The sequence below is a fragment of the Polyodon spathula genome, chromosome 4, assembly GCF_017654505.1.
Source record: "Polyodon spathula isolate WHYD16114869_AA chromosome 4, ASM1765450v1, whole genome shotgun sequence".
NCBI classification, from domain to species: domain Eukaryota; kingdom Metazoa; phylum Chordata; class Actinopteri; order Acipenseriformes; family Polyodontidae; genus Polyodon; species Polyodon spathula.
Genome location: NC_054537.1, coordinates 61,175,108 through 61,187,342, shown reverse-complemented (window position 1 = coordinate 61,187,342; position 12,235 = coordinate 61,175,108). Strand labels below are relative to the sequence as shown.

The following is a 12,235-nucleotide window of genomic DNA, read 5'->3' as shown; positions in this document are numbered from 1 at the left end:
TATGTTCTTTCCATCAACCTGTTAGATGTCTCAGGGCACCCAACGAAGCAGTGGCTTGAATTTCCAACCTTCCATTACTTTTCTTTTTCTGTCACCAAAAGCCCAATTCAATAAAGTGGACGCAATATTACTGCTGTACGAACATAGCATTGATGAAAATAAACAACTCTCTATTTATTACATGGACTTAATATTTTCCAAAAAGCTTGGGTGCCTTAATTACTTTACTCCATAAAATGCAGCACTGAGGAAAAAGACAACATCTACTTTATGTAACATTTTGGATACTATTTTCAAAGCAGTAGTGGCGTGTATAAGTTCAAAATATGAGGGGAATTGTGCACCTTTTTCTTGATAGAGTGGTAAGCCTACAAAGGCATTGTTATTATGGACACCAGACCTGGGTCAAATATAGTTTTAGTTGATATTTTATTTGTAAACAACAATAATTTCAAATAGTTGAAATATTTATATATTTTAATATTCAAATATTATTTGATAATATTTAAATATATGTAAGTTATTTGAAGAATATATATATTCCCAAATAGTTAATAATAATAAAAAATAAAAAACGAATTATTACCCTAAATGTATAATTATGTACCAAGTATTGTTATTAAACCAGTGGTTAAAGATATTTAATTTTTTTCAAATATTTACCCACTGAAATAAAATATTCAAAATTTCAGTCAATTGATCAAATTAAATCTAATTGAAATACAACAGTTTCCCAAAGATAACTGAGTGATTAACAAGGACAAGGCTTAACCTGATTAGAATGCAGGATAATAATTAGGCTGCTGTATGTTACAGTCACATATTTTTGTAGCGTGTAAAGTATTTCAATGTATTTCAACTACTTTACTCATATTTAAATATGTTTAAATAATAATTGCTTTCCACAAATCATATTTAAATATTTTCAAATAATAGTTACTTTCAGCAATCTGTATTTCATCATTTTCAATTATTTACAATTTGTATTTAAATATTTTCAAATAATAGTTACTTTCTGCGATATGTATTTAATTATTTTCAAATAAAGTTACTTTTCACAAACCATATTTATAACTAAATTTATCCCAGGTCTGCCTGAGATGACTCCACATTAGGGGTTATCTGACTTTTTGATTTCTGGATGATAAAGACCTATAATGCTTTGAGATATTGGCTTCATACTCTGTACACATATGTATCTTTTGATTCCCTAGGCCAAGTTCAATTGTTTGTGTTACACAAGAAAAATGTACCCTTTCATAGCAGTTTTTTTCCCCCATACTGCTATTGAGGTCAATACTTTTGAAGTTACTGCCACAGAGACAGTACAGTTTATGTTTGGTACACAACTGTATTCTATGATTCTTGCATTAGTTCCATTATAGATAGTGTCCAGTTAACATTAAACGTTTCAGTGCCACATTCTTTTAACTATATTATTGATACATACCCATGGCTTTAAGACTTTGCCTTGCAAGCCATATTATATGATTCTCTTAATAAAGTTTTAGTACAGTCGGTGTCTAGTAGAAGCTAACTGCAATATTTTTAACCTCTGGGCATATCAATGATACAGATTTTTTTTTGACACAAAGCATCTCTAGTAACATAATTTAAGGAGTATGAAGTATCAGATCGAATAGTTTCTAAACATGAAGTAAAATGGAAATGTGAACAAGATTTATTATTTATATACCCAAAGGCTAAAACTTGGCAGTGAAAAGGTACATTTTTAATGGAAACCACCTGTAATACAGTTGACATGTCCAGAGATTAAAGAAATGCTTACATTATTACAGGACAAGACAACACAACTTAAGTAATAAAATCCAAGAATACAGCTATGCAACAAACTTTTCATTTTATATTATTTTAAAACTGTACACACCTCATGAAGTTGGCACAGCCTGCTTGTTTTCAAGAATTACCTGGGAAACAAAAGCAGACAAAAACACAATCGTTTAATCTCAATCATCAAATACCCGGTAATTCTTATGTTGGTAGAGGTGATTATAGTTATATGAGTAAGAATTAGTACACAGTATGCTTACTGTCAGATGCTGTAGCATACAACTGATCTAGGTATTGGTAAAAATAAAAAATAATAAAAAAAAAAAAATCAATTTTGTATATTCTGAAGTTGGCTGACCAAGACCCCTCCTAGACCTAGACCTAGACCTAAGAATCTTAATACAGTGAAACCTCAACAAAATATGTCCCTAATATGTGGGTTGCCTTAATATTGAAGGTTTATTGAGGTTAAAGTTAGTGGAATCAGCCTTAATTACGAGGTGGACATTAAGCCAGGTTTCACTGCATTTTAAAATAACATTTAAATATGACTATACATTTATTATATTTTTTTTAGATAGCAAGCATCACAGATTCAGTGCCTGTTGAGTCTTTCCGGAGCAGTTATCCTGATTTTCTTATATGTATGTTGCAGTACTTCTCTTTAACACTGATCAAAAGTGACATGGGTTATTCATAGAGTCACATGACTCTGACATACTAACAAACTGAAGGTCAATCTGATGGCTCAAGAAGCGTCTTTTACCAGCTAGAAGCTAAGCCTGCTTACAATGAACTCTTATTGGTCTTGGAGTTAATAATCCTGGAGGGGCAAAACCTTGTTTATGATGTTGCATATACAATTAGGTAACTTTTAAAGACACTTTAGTAAAATTGTAGTAATGTTTTGCAAGTGACAGCACACTGGGTAAGGAAATAGAACAGACAGATACAGTTCTTTCTATCTTCTAACTTCAGAAGAAAATATATTTTTATTTCTTCAAAATGTAGGTATTTGATTTGGGGATCTTAAAAAGTAAGTAGCGGAGTTCCGAATAAAGTTGCGTTACACATCACCACGTGTTGTACAACAGTTTAAATAACATGCCTGTAATTTTTCTTTTCATTGTTAACATCCTGACAACTTTTTACACTTTAAAGTTTGTTTCAAAGCTCTTCCAAATGTCCGCTCTAGTGCACTGATAGTGTAAGGATTATTGCCCACATTGTCAAACAGGTAACACAGCAATAACGATCCATGATATGGTACAGAACAGAAAAGCCGGAGCCCTTATAAAAAGCCAGTTATGTTTTTTTTTTTTTTAATTGCTCTTCCTGAGGTGATTTAGAGGACAGATCTCAAACATCACTGCACTAGAGCAGCCATTTTGAAAAGAGCTTTGAAAGAGATTTTAATTCGAAGACAACCACCAACAATATTATGTATGGGATATGCCTGCCCATTAAGTAGGAATTGCTGAGCTCTCTATACCAGAGCTGCTGATAGGTCTCCTTCCTGGGATGACACATTTGGTCCCGCCCACTGAGGGATTAAAACCGTCATCCTGAGGAAGCCATTTCTCTTTTTGCTTCTTAACACTGTACTGTAAGACCTCTATGTCTAGATGAACTTATTGATAGAAAAGAGCTTTGAGTCATGTTGTATTTCCCTTGCATTCATGCTGAAAGCCTGCCTGCCACTTTCCTGGAATCACCGATTCTACTTCGAGACTCTTCTGCTTCTGTCTTTCAGCAGCATCCTCACTTGCGTTGTAGGCTGCTCTGCTTTTTACTGTCTGTCATTTGTGAGCGATTTCCTGTGCAGTCACCCCGTGATTGAGTGTCTATTTCTTTCTTGGGAGAATACAGTTCCTCCATGGGTTAGGCCTTGCCACATCCCCGCTGTTGAGTGATTACCACAGCCGTAAACAACAAAGTGTTCTCCCCTTTCTGTTCTACTGTGTTTTTGCTGTCTGCTTTCAACTTGGCCGCTGCGGCTTCGGCCCTTGTGTCTCCATGGTGCATGCTAAGCGCAGAACCAGGTGTGTGACCACGCGGTTAAGGTTGGCACCATTGCACAGCTGCCCCCCGGTGCACTGGTACCTTGGTGCGCACGGTTCCCATTGCACACGGCACACGGTGCCCAGCACTACAGCGTCGGTGCACGGACTCAGTGCCGCACGGTACACGGTGCACATAGCGCTCTCGGTACTCGGTGCGCATGGTCCTCGTTACGCACTGTGCTTGGTGCCCACTGCTAGAGCACTACTGCAAGAGCACATACTGCATGGTGCACATAGTGCTACAGTACTCAGTGCTAGGTACGCTCGATGCACGGTGCTGATTGCGACGGTGTCAGTGCACGGTACATGGTGCTGCATGGTACACGGTGCAAGTAGTGCTACGGTACTCGTGTGCATGGTGCTCGATACGCACAATGCACATGGTGATCGATGGCGATTGCCACACCGTCAGTGCACGAATGCACGGTGCTGCACAGTACATGGTGCATGTAGTGCTTACGGTGCTTGGTGCACAGAGGGCTCAGTACGCATGGCACATGGTGCACATGGTGCTCGGTGCCGACTGTTACACTTGTGCATGGTGCTCGGTACGCATGCCACATGGTGCACATGGTGCTCGGTGCCGACTGCTACACTTGTGCATAGTGCTCGGTACGCATGGTGCACATGGTGCATGGTGCGCATGGTGTTCGGTTCCCTCTGCTACAGCCCTAGTGCATGAACGCACGGCACTGCAATATATAATCAGTGCTTGAGCGCACGTTACAGCCAGTGGAAGCAGTTTTCAGTGCACAGCCAATGCAGAACACCGAACTGATGTCAGGCAAGTCGGGGTTCCACCCCTGTACGGCATGCAAGGCAAAGATCCCACACGAGGATAGGTATACCCTCTGTGTGTGGTGCTTGGGCATTCAACATGCCACCATGGCCCTCAAAAGAGAGGTGGCCTGCAGCATCTCTTCGGCTTTTCAGCCCCGGGTAAGGGAGAATTGGTTGGATTGGGCCACAAGGGCGAGTTCCGCATCCTCTGTGGCTGGACCATCAGCGGCTCTTGGAGCCCCGGAGCCCCTCCTCCATGAACTGTCCCAGGACATCCCTGACGCGCAGGACCCCAGTAGTCATTCCCATCTCCACAGACGAGAAGGGTGAAGTGTTCAAAGCAAGCGAGGGACATTATGGACCAGATGGCCCTGGTCCTAGAGTTTTTGGCCAAAAAGGCACCTACTGCTCCTGTTGCAGTCCCAGCTCCATTGCAACCCCAACTGCCATATCCCCCTTCCCCCAGGGGAGATCAGGGCGGGTGGGAGGCATCCCAGCTGGTGAAGAGGACACGTTTTCTATAGTGGCCTCTGGGGATGGGGCCTCCTTCTCCTCTGACATGTAGGTAGGAGGGCAGCTTGAACTCCCTGCAGAGGAAGAACCTGGCTTTGAGGTAGCCTTGGAAGCCAGCGCTCCCCCGCTGTCTACCTCATTTTCTGCACTGATGGGGCATGCTGTAGCTTTCCTGCAGGTCCCCTGGACGCCATCGGCAGAACCACGCCTGTCTGTGTGCCGGACACAGACGATGATTCCTCGCCCTCAAAAGTTCCGGCCTTCCTGGACTTCATGGAGGAGGTACGCTCCTCCTGGAATCGTCCGGCAGCTTCTAGCGCCCTGAAGCAGGCCACAACAAGGAAAGTTGGACCTAGCGGAGTTTCCCCTAGAAGACTCCACCATCGCGGCCCTGGTTAAGGCCCCATCGGTGGGTGGGCTAGCCAGAGACCTGGCTTGCCCGAACCCTTAGCGCAGGGTGACGGAAACGCACCTCATGTTGGCGTATGCAGTGGAGGCGCTGGGAACTCGCCTGTCAAACACAGTGAGTGTACTGAGGACCTATATGGAACTTGTACTGCGTGAGGCCCCCCTCCCTGAGCCAGTGGCTCCAAGGGCAAACTGTTGGCTGGAGTCTGGCTAGCTTTATTGTGGCTTGCAGACAGCTGTGGTTGTTGCAAGCCAGGGTCCCTGATGTAGATAAAGCTGCGCTGCTAGACGCGTCTATATCTCTGGGACACACCTTTGGGCCAGCCGTGGTGGAGATCCTGCAGAGATCCCACCGGGAACATGAGGCGTCCCGGCAGGTGGCCCGTTGCTCCCTCACCACGCTCCCACATGAGTCAGGTTGAACCAACCCTGCTTTCCTCCCCAAGGTGATCACAGCCTTCCACGTTAATCAGTCTGTGGAACTAGAGTCCTTCCATCCACCCCCATTTTCTTCAATGGAAGATGAGAGATTGAATTTCCTCTGCCTAGTGCCGGCATTGAGATGCTACTTGGATAGGACAAGAGCTCTGCGTCAGTCTGACCAACTCTTTGTCTGTCATGGGACACAGACTCTAAGACAACCCCTCTCAAAGCAGCATGTCACATTGGATTGTGGACACAGTCTCGACTGCGTATGGTGGTGCCTACGTGCCCCCACCTGGGAGGGTAGCTACACACTCCACTAGAGGGTTGGCTACATTTAGGGCCCTCTTCAATATTTCTACTGCGGCTAGGTGGGCAACACCACATACTTTCTCCAGGTTCTACCGTCTTAATGTGGTAGATTCTGCCCTACCTTCATTAGGCACGAGGGTCCTTGAGGGTGTAAGCTAACACCACTAACCCTTGTGTTATGAGGCTCTGATGTGTCCCTCATATGCTGCCATTCCTTCTCCCTCACAATTCTCCCTCACAACGGCTCTGGTATATATTATCCCATACATAATGTCGCTGGTGGTCATCTTCGAATTGAAAGGGAACGTTAGATTACTTATCGTAACACTGGTTCCCTGAAAGAGAAGACGACCACCAACCGCAAGGTCGCATCGGTCACCCCCACAGGTTCGATGGAAAAAGAGGAATGGCTTCCTCAGGACGATGGTTTTAATCCCTTGGTGGGCGGGACCAAGTGCATCATCCCAGGAAGGGGCCTACCGGCAGCTCTGGTATAGAGAGTTCAGCGATACCTATCCAACGGGCAGGCATATCCCATGCATAATGTCATTGGTGGTCGTCTTATCTTTCAGGGAACCAGGGGTACAGAAATTAATGTTTTATATCATGATTGTCGTGCAGGCATAATTTGTGATATAAAGCGGGTTTCACATTTGCCTATGAGAGCACATTACAAGTGCGAGCAAAAAAAAAAAAAAAAAAAACTAACAATGAATTAAAGAGCAGTGTTTTAATACAGTACATTTAGTCGTTTGCTACGTTTAAACAAATACATATACAGTACACCCTCGCTATAACTAACCTGTTGGGGTCAATGCCTTTTGTTCATTATATTGAGGAGTTCATTATAGCAACAGGACAATCAAAATGAAGATAAAACTATTGGAGTAAGTTAATGAGATGAGATTGTGAGATATAAGTAGAATTACAAGTACCTGTTTGCCAAAGGGCAACCAGTAAAGGCGCTCCCCATGGAGTGGAGGATGCACCCTATAGCCTGGAGATTGCAGGTTGTCATTGCCAACCGTGACCATGGGTTCCTAGGGTGCAGCGCACAATTGGCTGAGCGCCGCCCAAGTAGAGAGGGCTTAGGTCGGCAGGGCAATCCACGGTTCACCGCGTACCAGTGACCCCTGTGGCTGTTAGGATGCCTGCGGGTCTGCAATGGAGCCATTGAGATCTGTGTTGCCCTCTGGCACTATAGGTCTGGTGGCTTTGCTGTGGATTCGCTGTGCGAACAAAATTACCGATTGGCAGGAACACGTTTCGGAGGACGCGTGTTTCAGCCTCAGTTTCCCAAGTTGCTGGGAGGTTGCACCAGTGAACCGGGATAAAAAAATAAAAAATTATTGGGCATTCCAAGTTGGGGAGAAAACCAGGGTAAAAAATCATTGGTGATGGCTAAAAAAAATGGTTAAAAAAAAAAAAAAAGGTCAAAAAAAAAAATTCAGAGTTGAAGCTGAACTTTTATTCAAGATCAATCTGACATGAATCGTTTCAAAGTGCGCCAAATCTTAATCCAACATGCAAGAATCCCAAACCGATCCTTTAGTCCAAATCAACCCGACATGAAAAGTTTGCAGGATCCTCAAGTTGTTGTTTTTTGTTGTTGCTTTTTTTTCTTTAAATCAGTTTTGCTTTACAGCATGATTGCTGAACAAGCCAAAAAACTGTGCTTTTTGACAACCTATATTCACTACATTGGTATTACTCCTTTTTCAAAATATCAATATAGTTTCCAGCTTGGTTGAAACATAAAATGATTTTCCTTTCGGAAGCATAGTTATACAGCGCACGCTTTTATTAAGACAAAACAGTTGACTTCACTGCAGAGCTGGTATCCTGTGTGTGCGACCGGGATGTTGACAGTGTGTGTTTATATTATATTATCTTTTTTTTTTTTTTTTTTAATTGGGGTCCAGGGGCCAGGTATGTTAGCCCAAGGCTTGTTATAATGAAGGTTTTTATAGCAAGGGTGTACTGTAGTTTCCTACAGGACAAATATGTTGTATCATTAACTGGAGCGAAACAGTTTGTGTTATTATCTAAAAAAGGCATGAATTGTCGACGGGTAAGAGCTATCATTTAGGCTTTGCACTTGTTCTTTTTTATGTGTGCATTTGTATAAGACTGTATATGAAGAAAAAATTGGCGATGTTGGTGTTTTGTAATCAAACTGTATCCCATTAGGAGTGCCCACGCAGCATTTGACAGGCTGCACAAAATATCAGTTTATCAGCCAAGATGATTATTGGCTTAGTTGTGCTGGAAATTAATTATATTCTGTGGTTACTTAGTAAAGCCTGGCTACGCAGCATTTAACAGGCTGCACAAAACGAATAAGCAGGTTTGTGAGATGATATTAAGAGAATTTCTCAAAAGAACCTATGGTGCATGGTGAATGGTTTTTTTGAAAAATCATGATAATAAATGGGGTATGATATTAAGCGAGATTATATAAAACGGGTTAATCTGTACTGAAACAGTTGTACATGTGGGGATGTATAATGCAAAAATGTTCAGAATCCTGCTACTTACTCTTTAAACAGACTAACTAATATTACATACATCTAAAATGAATTTGAAAAGTTCCATAGGTAGATCAACCTATTTATTTATATATCTGTTTGTGTGGTTTATAGGCTTCACGTCATCATTGGTCTTTTACGCTTGAACATAGGGAATACTAACCTTATAAACGTGCATATACCACTGTACTCCCATTCTACGTTTGGCTGTACAACTGAGTTTATTAATCAAGACCTCAAGACTAAATCCTTCAGTTTCCTTATCCAAAGTTTTGAATAAATACAGTAGACTTACTAGTCCAAAACAGTAGGAACTATCACCTGTTCTGATTAGACATTTGTTCAGAACGCTGATTGTGATCTGTACCCTACTAAAATGCATGGTCTTTGTTTGATATCTTGGTCCTTACATTTGAAAAAATAAATAAATAAATATTATTTACACATTCATCTCAGAACTGAGACCTTTTAAAGTTTCGTGTCAACAGCTATGCACATGCATCTCAGCATATGATTGTATGGTTTGGATAAAAGTTAAATTCAGACTACCTGCCAAGAGTCTGCTGTACTCCACACATTAATTGGTAACCTACTAGGGCTTAATGAATACAATAGTGTTCTACACATAGGGAAGCTTTTTATGTGATATTCATGGAAGTCCAATAACAACTTAGCCTGTCGGGACACACATTCAATCTAATGTAATCTAATATTTAATAATATATTTTATAAATAGGTCTGACATTTAATCTGATTGTCAATCCGTAACTAATATTATGTTATGCGTTACAAAGTAGGCTATATTACTTGTTTTAAACGTCGGGTCACCAAAGGCGCCGTGTTGCCTTGAGGGAATATATAACCGTCCGTTACTAATTTGATGGTAAAACCCCCCTCTCCCCCTCTCCCTCTCTCTCTCTCTATCTCTCTCTCACGGGGTAAAGGTTTTGAAGTGAGAAAGTGAGGGTTTTTTTTTATGTGAAAAGGCTGAACAATAATGTAAAGCGCTATTTTAGGATCAACCATAAAGCCATTTTGCTTAAATACCAGAATATATAATACATATTCAGAAAACTAATTCTACTAAATCTATAACCATTGTCTGTTTTGCAAAACTGGAATACAACAAGAGTGATCAATGACTGTTTTAGCGTCATTATTTAAGACTTTGTGATGTCAGAACACTTAATTATTGCTTTTTCACTGCACTGATCATTTATAGTTACAGTTCATGTTTTACGCTGTTTACTAATCTTATTCCGCACTAAATCAATCTACAGACTGTTTCAGAATGAGCTTAGTGGTATTTCACATTGAACTGGTTAGAAGGAGGGAGTTTCGCAATTATACAAATCATAACAGAGTTGTATTTCTATACAGTGTATATGAAACTGTTAAATTTCTGTTTTAAAAAGTTTTGTTTAGTTACCACTGCGTAGTCTATTGCTAAATTGTGACAATGTCTTAATTCGGGCTCATATTTTTGTTTCTGTTCACAAGCCCCACAACTGCATTGATGCACAGCATACCAAACGCATTAACTGCTGAAAGCATTACGTGCATTGTACCATACAAAAGCGACACTTCTTACATATAATAACTGAACCAGGGACCAGTTAGCATTAAAACAACTGCAATCAAAGAAAGTACATTAAGATTCAAAGCCACATTCTCAAAGCAATGACCTCAAAGGAAAACAAAATGTTGATGTTAAAAAGTTTCAAATAAATTACCCATGAGATTAATTTACGAGATCAGACATTAACCTTTTAAGTTTCTTGCTAATTCTGCAACATTGCCAGTTCCAAATGTTTTTTTTTTTTTTCTCTTTACAAGAAACGGTTCAAACACTAGTGTAAATTATGTGAACACAAAAATTGTAACTGTCAAGAATTAGACCAAGAAAAATAAATAAAATAAAATAAAATAAAATAATATAATATATATATATATATATATATATATATATATATATATATGTGTGTGTGTGTGTGTATATATATATATATATATATATATATATATATATATACATATATATAATATATATATATATATATACGGTAATTTGTTCAAGAATTTGACTCACTAGGCACTTTCTTAAATAAGTTGTGTTCAATTTTATAGGCGCGTTTAATCCTTTCACAGTTTAGCCTTGACACTCTACGGAGAAAACAGTCCAGTGTGTTGATTGTCCAGGTGGTTTACACACCCCATGACAGTTATGCTAGGAAAAGCCTAAACATAAATTGTGGAATGAGGCTGTCAGCTATAAACTGGTAACAGTTTTAAAAAAAGCAAATTGAACTTAAAACGATGACTTTGAAATACTGATAATTTTTAAACAAACATATACAAAAAATAAATTAATGAAAAATAAAAATGCTTTTGGAAACTACACCTTTAGTACACCAAAAAACTACTCCATGTATTAACTTCTTGAATCACGTTTTACTTAGAAACATTTATAGGTATTAGTCACTGAAAACACACACACACACACACACACACAATAGCATACATCAGTTAGTCTGGATTATCGTTTGCTTGTTTTGTATATATATATATATCATATATATATATATATATATATATATATATATATATATATATATATATATATATATATATATATACACACACACACACAGTTTAAACCAATCGCTTTCAAACAGACAATACAGTTAAAAAGTTACCTGCACGGCAGTCCTTTTTGGGTCGCAATCCACTCTTAATAAACTGTTTGCAGCCAGCAGTATTAAACTCACTATACTACACGTTCCGCGTGCGGTTGTAATCAAAACACACCAAATTCCCCTAAAACGTCACATTCACTAACAGCTCGCCCCTCTGTTCCTTCACCTCTCAGGTTCATTCGGCTAGGTAGTTCTTCGGACTGATTCCAAAGCCTGGCGACCCGAACCGCAACTCCTTTCCCGAGAGTGCTGTGGGAAAGAATTGGATGCAGACAGGCAATGTGATCGACCAACCGGGGTAGAGACAGCGGCCACCACAACGGAGGAGGAGCTGTCGACTCTGTGCAAGCAGGCACTCTTCATGAATCCATGAATTATGCAGAAAAATCTGAATTACTGTAAGTATTAAATTAACTCCACGTTCCTTTAGAGGCGCCACATATTTTGAAATAAATCATATTATATGTATATTCAGTGCTTGGCTACTGGTATTGTAGGCGACATAAATTCGCAATTGTTGTAATTTAAAAAAAAAAAACAAACAACCCCCCCCCCCACCCCACTAAAACAATGCATAACAACAGCGTATTTTTTTCCACTGAATACACACTTTATGTATAACAATGATGTACTAACATATAGAAAACTATAGACTATAGAAGGGACTTTTCCTTAAACCAACTTAACCAGTCAATCGTTATTAAGTCTGTTTAACCAGACC

General features: G+C 40.0%; 1 protein-coding gene across 1 annotated transcript in view; it reads right to left on the bottom strand.

Annotated features, from left to right (window-relative positions):
* LOC121313848 (brorin-like) overlaps positions 1–11,771 on the bottom strand; it is a 48,011-nt gene extending 36,240 nt beyond the window's left edge. The window contains exons 1-2 of the mRNA XM_041246636.1: positions 11,515–11,771; positions 1,889–1,928 (exon numbers count right to left, since the gene is read on the bottom strand). The gene's annotated coding sequence lies outside the window, so the exon portion shown is untranslated. The remainder of the gene's footprint in view (positions 1–1,888; positions 1,929–11,514) is intronic.
* Positions 11,772–12,235: the final 464 nt, after the last annotated feature.